Source organism: Neolamprologus brichardi, chromosome 13, assembly GCF_056152115.1.
Source record: "Neolamprologus brichardi isolate AB-2024 chromosome 13, ASM5615211v1, whole genome shotgun sequence".
Taxonomy (NCBI): Eukaryota; Metazoa; Chordata; class Actinopteri; order Cichliformes; family Cichlidae; genus Neolamprologus; species Neolamprologus brichardi.
Genome location: NC_142116.1, coordinates 32,886,692 through 32,898,865, shown reverse-complemented (window position 1 = coordinate 32,898,865; position 12,174 = coordinate 32,886,692). Strand labels below are relative to the sequence as shown.

Here is a 12,174-nt window from a genome sequence, read left to right as displayed (position 1 = left end):
GATTTGTAATATAGCTGAAAAAAATCATTATTAGTTATTACAGCAGTGAACATAAACTCTGTGTCAAATACTGAGCCTCAGTACAGATTCAAGTTGTAGTTATTTATATTTCCTATCACCTTAAATCTTCACTCAAAGACACTCAAGTATCTGTGACAGTGTATATATAGATGTATCATATATAAGAGACAAATATTGTTCTTTTAATATGTTGGCATTACTAAATTTGGCTCAATGCTTACATACATGTGTAAGAAGCAAATGTACGAGCTGTGATAACTGTGTCTGATAGAATGAAGAGTAGACTGATATATGAAATATTCCTTTATTGGGTGAGAAAATCAGACCATGTCATAACTGCTTTAAGTCATACAGAATAGATATCAGAGCCTTAAACAGGCTGACTTCTGCTAAATGGGTCAAACTGAGCAGAAAGTCTACAAACACATAACATCCTTATAAAATATGATGTAACACTATAGATCAACTTAGCTCAGAATATATAAAGCATATAAACAATTACAGCAATGATGCAACAAACACAGCAGCTACTGATCCAAAATACTCAAAGCTTCATAGAACTGAAACAAACATTTATTTTTAGCTCCATTCTGCTGCTGATACATACTTTAGGTTTCTGAACATTAAACTTGTTGCTGCCTTTCATAGTGTGTAACTTGAAGGCCCTGAGTACTTTCTCCTACACTGAAAACACTGGATGATAACATTATTTGAACATTACCTAATAAGACTGATTCAGGACAGACAGTTAGTTATTTCTGCCTTTTGCAGAAAGGCTTAATGCAGTTTTTGGATTTTTCACAAAGTGTATTGTAACAAAAATCAGCTGATTTAAAAAGCTTGATCAGTGACATGATTAACTGTCAATATCCACAGGGAGAGTTAAAATATGAATAAAAATGCATGCTGGTGAGCCAACCAGCGTGCAGCCTGTTACAGCTGCTCCTGCTTTTTCTCTTTAGTTTTTTCCTTACTTACTCTTTTTTCTTGTACTTTCATTTGTTTTCTTATCTTTCATTCAATCATGTGGCTTGAGAGAGCTTTTGCTCTGCTGGTGGCCGCGGCACAACTCCTACATACTACATGGGCTGTTTACTTCAGAGATCGGCTGATTGCCCTGTTGCCGGCCGGCTCATCGGTCAGACCCACAGAGGAAAACACATCGGGGATGCAGGGGTGGAGGTCAGAAGAGGAGAAGGAAGGAGATGGTGAGACAGCGGAGGCTGAAAATGAGGAGGAGGTACAGACCGTGTCTGCCACCTATCATAACAGGAAATGTTTGGTCATTATCAAAATCGACGAGCTGACAGCGCTGGTACAGAGTCAGAGGGAATACCGGGAGTATAGCCTGATGTGTTTCACCGAATCATGGATGCACCAGGACATTCCCTACGACAACGCATCCGTGGAAGACTTCCACACTGTTCGGGCGGACAGGGACAGCATCGCCAGCAGTAAGCGCAAAGGAGGTGGGCTTGCTGTTTTAGTTAACAACCGGTGGTGTAACCCTGCCCACATGACAATCAAACAAAGGATTTGTTGCCCGGACATTGAACTGTGTGCTGTTGGACTCAGGACGTATTATTTACCCAGGGAATCTTACGTTCCTCCTTCTGCTAACCCCACAGCTGCATGTGATACTACCCACTCTGCCATAGCCCGGTTACAGACTCAGCACCCGAGTGCCTTCATTGTGATCTCGGGTGACTTCAACCATGTCACCTTGGACAATACACTACCAACATTCACATAGTATGTGGCCTGTCCCATCAGGGGGAGAGAATCTTAGGTGTACTGCATGCTAATGTCAAGGACGAGGTGGTCAGAGGAGGCCATAGCGGAACTACAGGGCTGTTTCGAGGTGACTGACGGGGAGACACTCTCTGAGCCTCACGCTGAGGACATCAATGGGCTTACTGAGTGTATCACAGACTACATAACTTTCTGCACTGACTCCATTGTTCCAGCTCAGACTGTTCATTGTTACCCTAATAACAAGTGGGTGACTAAGGACATCGAGGCCCTCCTCATTGACAAGAAGAGGCTTTCAGAGGGGCAATAAAGAGGAGGTGAGGAAGGTCCAGGTGTTAATAAAGGACAAGATCAGAGAGGCTAAGGACAATTACAGGAGGAAGCTGGAGTGGAAACTCCAGCAGAACAGCATGAGAGAGGTGTGGAGGGGCATGAAGTCCATCACTCGATTCAGGCCAACCAACAGCAGGGGAGCTGAGGGAGGTGAGGACAGAGCTAACGAGTTGAATCTGTTTTTATTTTTTTTCCTGTCCTATTTGGTTTGTTAGCCATCAGAACTGTTGTCTGAAGACGAACAAAGATACCCAATGGATTTACTTTGCCATGTGGATCATCACGGCCTTGCTGTATTGGTCCATTTGATCGACCTTTGTTGTTATTGTTTATTTTATTTTATTTTCAGTTGTTACAGACGGACAGACATGACTGAGGGATAGGAAAGGGAGAACGAGAGATGAAGGAAAAGAAAAACAGAGGGGAAGAGGGACAGTGAGAAAGGAAACTTAAAAAGAGAAAGATTCGACACCACAGTGTCTGCTCACCCCCCCACAACCTCACCTGTGGTCAGCCTGGAATCCAGAGCCACGCCACTGTGCCAGCCTCTCTCTGCACATGGCGCTGTTGCCTCGCCCATCCATCACTTTCACTCACGACCAGGTTCAGAGGCAAATGAGGAGACTCCACTCAGGCAAGTCTGCCTGACCAGACAGAGTGAGTCCCCTCGTCCTCAAGTCCTGTGCCCCCCAGCCTTGTGGAATCTTCCATAAACTGTTCATGCTGAGTCTGCAGGGCGTCCCTGTACCAAAGACGCCACGCCTCAATGGCCCCCAGGATTACAGGCCTGTGGCACTGACCTCCCACATCATGAAGACCCTGGAAAGGTTCATCCTAGTTCAGACCCATTGTCAGGCCACATCAGGATCCCCTTCAGTTTCCTTACCAGCCCTGTCTTGGAGCTGAGGACGTCATCATCCATCTGCTCTATCTGTCTACACCCACCTGGACCAGCCGGCGAGCACTGTGAGGGTCATGTTTTTTTAATTTTCCTGTGCTTTCAACACCATCAGGCCGACCCTCCTGGGTGATAAGTTGGCAGCGATGCAGGTGGATGCTTCTCTGGTGACCTGGATTGTGGATTAGCTGACAGGAAGACCACAATATGTGCGTCTAACACATTGTGTGCCTGACACGGTAATCAGCAACACAGGGGCACCACAGGGGACTGTCCTCTCCCCCTTCCTCTTCACCCTCTACACCACAGACTTCAGCCACTGCACAGAGACCTGTGTGAGTACAAGAAAATAATTATTAGAATATAATGTGTTAAATTTGCTTAGATGAGAGGGTCCAGCAATAGATCAGAGTTATAGGGAAGGATTTGTGTGTTTCAGTGTGGCTTAGCTGTAGCCTGAGAGTGTGTGTAATTGTTTAGAGGGAAAGGAAGTTATGGACACTGGGGGTCTGCTGTCATAAAAGGAGACAGGAAGCTACAGTGGGGGGTTGCTGATGCTGATGCTTGTACCTTTAATAAAAACTCATAATTGTTATGAACTTAGAAGTAGGTTTGCAGGAGACTCTCCACATGCTTATCTGTAAATATAAGGCAACAAGAGGCCAACGGCCCAGTGGATGCAGAGTGGGGGTCTCAGTAATATGTTAACTGTGTTTTGTATGTTGTCTAAAGGAATTTGGTGTAGCTTGGGTGAGGAGATTACTTTTATGACCGGCAGGAAGTTACATACACAGAGACACACACACAGTGCTTTGACTGTTACGACGCACCCACACCTACATGCACACTCACGTGCACTCACATGCTCGTGCATACACACACAGACACAGAGTTTCCAGCACACCGTGGGGGTTTTACGATAGGGTCGCTTCTACAAAACTGTGTTTCACAGACAAAGCAGTGAAGATTTGCAGAGGGACACCGGCCTTGCACATCTCCCCTTCTAGAAGATGCTTAAATGAAGATGAATAAAGGTTTTGTGAAAATGACTACTGAGTCCGGTGCCGTCTCTGGATGCCTCGAGGAATAAAAAAGAACCGGGGTGAAGCTGATTTTGTAACACCTGCCACCTCCAGAAGTTCTCTGATGACTCTTCAGTGGTTGGATGCATCAGCGGGGTGATCAAACAGAGTACCAGACTGTGGTCGACTCCTTTGTCATGTGGTGCAAGCAGAATCATCTGCAGCTCAACGTGGCAAAGACCAGAGAACTGATTGTGGACTTTAGGAAGACCAGGAAAGACTTGGCCCCTGTTTCAATCAAGGACAGTCAACATGGACATTGTGGATGACTATAAATACCTTGGAGTATACACAGACAATAAACTGGACTGGGTTAAAAACACCACTGCAGTTTACAGGAAGGGCCAGTGTCATCTCTATTTTCTGAGGCGGCTGAGCTCTGTCAGACAATACTCAGGGTTTTCTGTGAGTCTGTTGTGGCCAGTGCTCTGTGCTGTTGCATGCTGGGGGAGCAGGTTGAGGGTTGTTGATGCTAAAAGACTTATTAACCCTTTAAGACCTACCATAGAACCAAGTCCGCCAGAGCTTATATTATATTTTTACATGCTGTGTAGCCATTTTTGGGAGCATTTCAAGTTGCTATACATCAATACAACCATTATAGCCCAAATTTTAATAATATGTCTGCATTAAGTGCATAGTAATTACATAAATTGCAAAAAAGTGCAATAAACTACAAAAAAATTGAAAATCGTTTTTGTTTTTTTAACATATTTTTCTAGTTAGAGAAATTTAAGAGGCTTATCCCTCAAAACTGTAAATACAAAAAAGTTGCACAAAATAGTTTCCCACCACAGGAAATTTATTTTGAGTGTCTTCATAGTTTTATTTTTGAAATACACCAATTTTTATACACTGCAGGAAAAACGAAAATAAATATTATGCAAATTTGCAGAAAAGCAGCATATGCATCAAAATAAACTATTTCCAGCAGTGCAATATGAGTCCTAAGCATCCCAGAAACGACACAGAAAGTCATAAAGTCAAACATAACTTTTAAAAACACCAGTATAGGCTCATTGAGGCCCGGACCGTAAAAAACTACATTTCCGCGAAAATGACGTCACTTCCGGTTTCGGGCAGGTCATGGCGGACATGCGATAGTTCGCGCTGACGTCTATTCCAACGTAGGAAGTGTTATGAACAGCTGATCGGATCGGCAAAGCGTGTTTCTGGAATATTATGTTTTTGTTGCTGCAAGTGCTTTTTATGCAGTTTTTGCAAAGCTATATGTGGAAGGAAACTGTGACCGAGGACAAGCTGATGGCATAAGATGTAAGTACAACTCCTCCGGTTTCATATGCAAAAAACATTATTGCGCTAGCTTACGTGGTTGCAGAGCTACCGGGATTTAAAAATAGTTAGGCAAAACAGAGCGTGCTGCTCTGACCGGCTTTAAAGGGTTAATCTGATCCACAGGGCCAGTAATGTTGTGGGGAGGGAGCTGGATAAAGACAATGTTGGACAATACCTCCCACCCACTCCATGACATGCTGGCTAGCCAGAGGAGCACTTTCAGTGAGAGAATGAGATTAGCAAAAAAACACCACTGAATGACACAGGAAATCATTCCCGTCTGTGGCCATCTCCCTGTACAACCCATCCACCTAACACACTGTAAACACTCCAATAGTTACATCCTTTTAGCACTCTTTCTTAATCGGTAATGTTGCTGTCAGTGTTTGTGATATTTATTTATAATCACATATATTATTGGTGATTTTTATATATTGTGCTATTCCTTATATCTTAACATATTGTATTGTTAAATACTTTAGTCTGTTTTGTTAATGTTACTGTACTGAAGCAACTGTAACCCACATAATTTCCCTAGGGAGTAATAAAGTATGCTGATTCTGATTAAGCAAAGGAGATCGTAACGTAGAGGGGTTTTTGTTGTTTCACTGAGTGACTACCCATCGCCCTGACCCCCATCATCATGAAGTCCTTTGAGAGGCTTGTCATGGCGCATGTGAAAAGCAACCTCCTCTGCTCACTGGATCCGCTGCAGTTTGCATGCTGGCCAAACAGGTCGACCGAGGATGCTGTTTCCACTGCACTTCACCCCTCCCTCTCCCACCTGGACAAGAAAGACGCTTATGTCAGAAGGCTGTTCATAGACTTTAGCTCAGCATTCAGCACCATTATCCCCCAAAAACTGTTTGACAAACTCAGCAAGTTGGGACTGAGCATCTCTGTCTGCAACTTGATACTAGATTTCCTATCAGAGAGGCCTCAGTCCGTCCGGATTGGCGACAGCATCTCCAGCACCATCAGGGAGGACAGGAGCTCCTCAGGGCGGTGTTCTCAGCCCTCTGTTGTTCACCCTCCTGACACACGACTGCACCGCCCTAGCTCTAACCACATCATCAAGTTTGCTGACGACACAACTGTGGTTGTACTCATCAGCAGCAACGACGAGTCAGCGTACAGAGATGAGGTTCAGCAGCTGGCGTTCTGGTGCAGCGAGAGCAACCTGTCACTGAATGTGGACAAAACCAAGGAGATGATCGTTGACTTCAGGAAGACTCGCTCCACTCACACACCACTCAGCATCCACGGTTCCACGGTAGAGACTGTTAACAGCATCAAGTTCCTGGGAGTTCACTCCTCAGACGACCTCACCTGGGCCACCACCTCCATCACCAAAAAGACCCAGAAGCGCCTCCTGAGACGCCTGAAGATGGCCAACCTTCCTCCTTCCACCCTCACCATGTTCTACAGGGGAACCATGGCAGGGTGTATGTCAACCAGATGTGTGCCAGGTCTGCCAATGACGCCACCGTTTATGTGATGGCATGCCATATCTGGCCTGATTGTGGTTTATGTGGCTCAGGCTCATAGAAAACAGGTCTGGCCCAGATCCGGCATCAAGCCGGCACTTCTGACTGGTGTCATGGCAGGGTGTATGTCAACCAGACGTTGGCCAGGTCTGGCAATGATGGCACTATTTATGTTCTTATTTTCCTATTTGAGTTAGAAGACCCAGATGCCATGTTGTAATACTATACTGCTATGGTAGCCAATGTTTCAAATGCAGGTTTGACAGGTTTGTGAGTGTACACTTTATCCAAGACCTAGTGAGGGTTTACTTATGTTTACCACTGGGTGGCTGTAGCTCAGGAGGTAGAGAAGGTCATCTATTGGTCGGAAGGTTAGTGGTTCGATCCCTGGCTCCTCCAGTCTGCATGTCAAGAGTGTGAATGTTGTTAGAAAGCAGTCAGTTTAGAGAAAGTGTGTGAATGTGGCATGTTGTATAGAGTGCTTTGAGTAATCCAGGAGAGTAGAAGTGCTATGTAAGAATCAGTCCATTTACTGTCTGAACAGAGTTTCGTCATGTTACTTTTGCACTATTATGTTCTGGCACATGTTGTTATTACATGGCTTGATTAAGGCACACATTAGGCTGACATCTGGGCCCAGAGTTGAAACTGTTCTGGGCCAGCACAGGACCAGCAGTGTGTCTGCAACTGGTCTTGTGCTGACCCATGTGTTGGCCACCTCTGGTAAACCAGATCTGGGCCACCAGAGGGCCGTCGTTCTTTGCGGTATGTGGGCCATGTGTAAGCACGTTGTTTGATTATAATGGTATTATAATTATACATATATATATATAATTATACATATATATATATAATTATATATATATATATGTATAATTATATATATATATATATATATATATATATATATATATAATTATATATATATATATATATATAATTATATATAATTATATATAATCTGACCATCACCTACTGGTGATGGTCAGAGGGGCCGATGGCGCGATATGGCAGCCTCGCTTCTGTCAGTCTGCCCCAGGGCAGCTGTAGCTACAACTGTAGCTGCCTCCACCAGTGTGTGAATGTGAGAGTGAATGAATAGTGGCATTGTAAGGCGCTTTGGGTGCCTTGAAAAGCTCTATATAAATCCAATCCATTATTATTTATTATTATTTGAAAAAAATTTTTTTTCGAATATTCGCTCCTTGACGACCGCTGAGATGTTGTCTGCCCAGGAAATGTCAGCAAAGACGAGGACACCAAGGAACTGGAAGGTGTGGACCCTCTCCACACACTCCCCGTTGATGTAAAGGGGGGCCAAGTCAATGCTGTGCCTCCTGAAGTCAACAATGACCTCTTTGGTTTTCTTAGTGTTCAGTGCCAGCTTGTTTCCTGAAGCTGCCAACTTCAGGACTTCCTCTCTGTAGGCTGCCCCGTCTCGCTTTGCTGATGACACCACGGTAGTCGGACTCATCTCAAACTTGACGATGAGATTGTTGTTGTGGGTCGAACTGCAGTCGTGGGTGTAGAGAGAATACAGGAGGGGGCTCAGCACACAGCCCTATGGGGAGCCGGTGTTCAGTGTGCGAGTGGAGGACAGATGAGGGCGGAGCCTCACAGTCTGAGGCCGGTTTGTGAGAAAGTCCTTTATCAAGACGCTTTATCGCTGGTCATCCAGGGTTTTTGGTTTGGGAAAACCCGAATGCTTTCGTCCACAGTCACATTTGCAATACAGAACATGATGTAGTCCAGTAATGATCCTGTGAAAGTTTCTAATGCAATATATTATCCCTTACCAATGTAACACTGCATGCCAAATCAATTTTGAAATATCTGTGAATTGTGTATTGGAAATTTTTTTATGTTATCAAAAAAAAGTGCAAGCATGAACGGGTACAAGAATGCAGTAAAAAATATAACCAAACAAGCTTAATTTACAGTTTGAAATACAGAACATAATGAAAATATATAAATAATTATCTATTAGTCCCCATATCCAAGTATCAAGACGTGTAAAAACAAATTACATTCTTTCCTCCATTTCTATTAATAAAACTTTAATTTACATGAAATTATTCAACATTATATACATTATTCATAAGGAGACAAAGAATTTAAAAACAACACGGAGAATGTTTTGATGCATGCTCAATCATCCAGGCAATTAAATCCCCAAAGGTTGATTCTGGTCGTCTAGACGTAACGTTTTCAATGAGAGAAAAGTCTTGTCACTCATCCAGGTGACTTCTTCAGTCTCAGCTGACTGCAGGTTTCCCCAATCTTATAAACAGTACGTTCAGTTTCAGTCATTATGCAATGCACTGTTTAATAGAAAAAACTTTTTTTTGCCTTGACAGCATACATCCGTCTTCATTTCAAATAAGTAGTTATTTTTCACACAGAGAGCAATACCACTCTCCAGCCTCTGCTGTCCAAAGCTGCTCTGTATTCATCTGGATGCACTGTGTGTGAAACCACTTTAAATAGGAACAATGCAGGAACAAAGCAATTGTATAAAATGAAGTGAGGGAATGGAGCTATAAATAGATTAATATAGAGATACGAAAATAAACTTAAATATAGACATAGGAACACAAGTATTAACAGTAATGTTTCTGGGATATAATAAACAGTATAAACAAACAGGTGTGCAAGCAAACATTGTGGCATACAAAGTGAGAGAGTGCAGTGAGTCATGTTTATTCCTGTTCAATATGTGTCTGACACAAGTGGATGAATGAAAAAGTCTGACAGCAGCAGGAAGGAAAAACCTAGTGTGTCATTCCCTCAGAGAGCAGGGTTGAAAGAATGTTGCTGAAAATTCACTTTGTCTAGTGTGTTATGGAGGGGATGAGAGTTATTGTCCTTGATTGCTAGGGTGGCAAGCATAACATAAACAACAGACTATGCCTTCCTTCTTTCAGTCTGTTTACATCTTTTTCTTTGATGCCTGTATCCCAGCTTGAAGAGTCCTAGACCCTTTTTGTAGTCAGTGGGTGTGTGGGCAGACCACTCTGGCTTGTCACCCAGTTGGATTTCCTGGTATGTGTAAGATGGCACTATCTACTGATCAGGACACATTAACTATGATACTAAAAAATGACATGATGACATAGTCCTTGGTCAGTTTACCAAGCATTTCTCAGCTTTGTTCTTTATAGTTCTGTTCATCATATCAATGTTTGTGAGTCCTGGATTATTTGATGATATGTTTACATTATGTATTTGTAGCACTGGTGGTGCAATACTAGTAGTGGACATGTAAGACCTGCATGTAGCACAGGCAGTATAGTTACCTTTAACCACAATGCGAGGACAGAAGGGAAATATGGGCCAGATCAGACAGGTTCTAGATTCGTAGGAGCCAAGGGTGTCTGACAACAGAGGACTTGTACGCAGTAGGTGTAGAAAACACAATTGCGTTTATTGACAATTATTAAAGTTTAGCAGGTTGTGCACATCTAACAAAAGTAGAGCGCGCTCGACCCAAGGATTTAATGTCTTTTGTGTCCTTTTTTTAAAGTCAATTTCAGTCTATCAATGTTCAATAGTTACTCAGTGTGTTTGTAACCAGTCAGGTTACAATCTACCAGTTCATCTGGCTCTTTAAGCTGGGCTCGCCATCCAGTACTGGATAAGGGATCCTCGATTCTTCTCAGGTCCTCAAAACCAATCCAATCCAAATAAGCAAAGAAAAGAAACCTGACCATGTGAAGCTACAAATGCTACACGGGGCTTAACAGTGCTCACGTTGGCTCACAGCCTCTGGAATACACTGTCACTCTTATTATTTTCACCGAAAAAGGACGTTTACTATTCAGTTAGCTTCTTCACCGCACAGGTAACGGATCTTTCACCGTCTCTGTCTCTGGCGTATCTGGTAGACAAAGGCACACACAGGTGTCTGAGCAGCACACACAGACTGGGGGGAGGGTCAGACCAGCCAATGATTGGTTGCTCAGTGGATCTAACAAACATATTCCATATTGCTTTTTAGTGTAGTTCTTCTTCAGTGTTCCACAAGTGGATGGAACACTTGTGAAAACACTCTAGTCATCGACAGCCATGACGCCCATCTAGAGGCCTGGAAAGCGGCCGGCAGAGGCGAGGCGGAACAGAACGAGCTGGATCCGATGACGGTGTGGCAACCGCAGGACCAGACGAGGCAGGACCAGACGAGGCAGGACCAGACGAGGCAGGACCAGACGAGGATGAAGCTGACGAGGATGAAGCTGACGAGGATGAAGCTGACGAGGATGAGGCTGACGAGGATGAAGCTGACGCGGCAGGCGTGGATGAAGACACAGAGGCTGGACCAGGCGTGGATTAAGACACAGAGGCTGGACCTGACGGCAGCGTGGCGGCTGCGGAACAAGGCAGTGATGCTGCAGGCGGTGATGCTGCAAGTGACGGTGTGGAAGTCGTAGGTGGTGGAGCAGGTGGTGGCTGAACGGACTCCCCAGAACCGTCAGCAGACATGGGGATGTGCTGGCTGGGTCCTCCAGGACCCTCAGCTGACGAGGTGTGGTGCTGGGTGGGCTCCTCTGACCCACCAGCTGACGTGGCATGAGGCTGGACGGGCGACTCGGGCCCTCCAGCAGACGTGGCATGAGGCTGGACGGGCTCCTCGAAACCTCCAGCTAACTTGACATAAGGCTGGATCGGCTCCTTAGAACCTCTAGCTAACTTGGCTTGAGGCTGGACGGGCTGAGCGACACATTGGCTTGGCTCAGGCAGCAACAATGGGATGCAGTCCTCAAAAGGCTGAAAGTGTTCCCCAACACACCCAGCAGAGGACGGGGGTGGATGCGTGAGCTGACGTGAACTCTCAGTGGGTGCTGCCAGCTGAGACTGTTCAGATGAGTTCTCCGGTGAAGCTGCTGGCGCTGGCGTCTTGACCTCTAGGGGTCCAGAGTTGGCTGGTGACTGACACCCAGCCTCTGGGGAGGCCCTAGAGAGAGTAACTGTCTCTGAGATGGCCAGCTTAAGAGAACCAGCAGATGTTGTGGTGAAGTGTGTTCCCTGCTTGGAATGAGACGGTGAGGATGGTGGCTGAATGAATGAGTGGGCAGACAGCTGAGCAAGTGGCAACTGAGCTATAGGTAGCGAAGCGGCTACAGACTGACCTACAGGTAGCGGAGGTGTAACAGGTGGTGGAGTGGCTGACTGAACTGCGGGCAGCGTTACAGACCTGACATTTGACTGGGGTTGTAGTGAGGATGGGACAATAAGGTCAGAGAAAACTGTTTCTGTGAGGTTTACTGCTCCCCCTGAAAGAACCGGTGCATGTGTCCCAAACATTCTC

At 44.9% G+C, this 12,174-nt stretch overlaps 1 pseudogene; it reads right to left on the bottom strand.

Moving 5' to 3' along the window:
- Positions 1-7,487: 7,487 nt before the first annotated feature.
- Positions 7,488-12,170, bottom strand: LOC148100092 (uncharacterized; annotated as a pseudogene).
- Positions 12,171-12,174: the final 4 nt, after the last annotated feature.